Raw genomic sequence first — 1,806 nt, forward strand, 5'->3', positions numbered from 1 at the left:
TGACCATCTGGGTCGGTAACCCATTACAATATACCAACTGGCAGGTGACCCATTACAATGTGACCATCTGGGTAGGTAACCCATCACAATATACCACCTTATACTAGGCAGGTAACCCATTACAACTTACCATCACAAAAAAAAAAATCTTTGTATTCTTCATCGGGCAGGTCGCCTGGAACAAATAAACCACTTATGAAATTCTTCGCGTCTCTTTTATCACTAGGTAGGTTGCCCAAAGCAATTTGATCCATTTAAAAAAAAAAAAACAAAAAAAGTGGGTCGTCTTCCAGATGTCTTGTTCTCTCTATAAAAGTCATGTCAATCTACTGTTTTTTTGAGGTTTTCAAGACTCTATATATAAAAAAAAATTTCTTTCTGTATCTAATTTTCTTTATAAATTTACTACACAAAGCTAAAAGAAAATGAAATTTTCTTATATCGTTGCATAGTAAATGTTATAAAGAAGGGGCAACTGTCATAACCAAATTTTTGATTTTTTTTTATTTACTAAAGCTTGTTGATAAAATAAAAAGTAAATGAAGAATGAATTACAATTTGAGTTAATGAAAACATGATTGGAAAGTTTAAATATTTAATTAAACTCTTGACTAGTTTAATTAATTAAATCAAGGGTTTAATTGGAGAATTAATAAATTTTGATATTTAATTGAGCTTGGGATTAAGTTAATTAATTAAATTAAAAGAAATTGAGGAATTAATGAGTTTGAGGACTTAATTAAATTTTGATTTAATTAATTAAAAGAATCAGGGGTTTAATTGAAAAAATACCAAAGTTTGGAGGTTGTTTAGAGAAATTATCAGAAAAGTAAAGTTCAAGGACTAAATTGAATAGTTCAGAAATTCAGGACTGTTGTGTAAATAACGTATCAATTTAGGGATCTAATTGAAATTAACCGAAAAAAATTAAAAGGAATTTTAATTGATTAAGGGGTCCAATTATCGAATTTCCAAAGCCCAGGGGTCAAATTGAAAACTCCCATTTCCAGCCAAAACGCTGTTGTTGCCATGTCTTCTCCATCCCGAGTCAATAGGGAAGTTTCCGATTCAGCAGGGGAGCTGATAATCTGCAACAAACCCGATCTTGGATAACATCTGTTGCCAATAATCTCGTTCAAGGATTCCATAACACAGTCCTGCAAAGACAGGACTGGGGCAGAGCCAATTTCTCTATAAAAGGGAGAAGAAAACCAGGCGTGAGGGGGAGGAAGAAAAAAGAAAACCCGAAAAATACCAAAGAACAGCCCAAGAATTACCGAGCAAAGCAGAAAAGAACCCAGAAAAATTCCACAAAAAAAAACAGAGAAGAACAACACCCAACAGCAGAAAAAGAGAGAATCAAGAACAGAAAACCCGAAACAAAGGAACGAACCAAAAAAAACAGAACAAAGGGTCACTAAAAACCGAACAAGAAAGGAGAAAATCACCGGCGGAGGAACCCTATCCTCTATCACCATCAACAGAAAGAAGTCGAGCCCTTTTCAACGTTGCAGCCTCCTTCGCACGCTCCATAAACAGGTATACCTACTCTCCTCTGTAGTTTGCTCCTGCGTTCAAATTAACATTTGAACAGTGCGAAGGTAACTTAATTACCTTCGCAATTACCTTCGCACTGTTGATGCACGCGTGAAGTTGCTTCACGCGTGCATCAGCTGATTGCCCAGCCAGCCACTGGTTTGGGCCAGTGACCGGATGGGCCGGCTGGGCTCAGCCCAGCTCCTGTGGGGCTAAACTGAGCCCAGTCACTAATTTATATGCTGGGTTGGGCGAGCCCAGCCCAGCCCA

This window comes from Populus euphratica, unplaced genomic scaffold, assembly GCF_000495115.2.
Source record: "Populus euphratica unplaced genomic scaffold, PopEup_1.0 scaffold266.1, whole genome shotgun sequence".
NCBI classification, from domain to species: Eukaryota; Viridiplantae; Streptophyta; class Magnoliopsida; order Malpighiales; family Salicaceae; genus Populus; species Populus euphratica.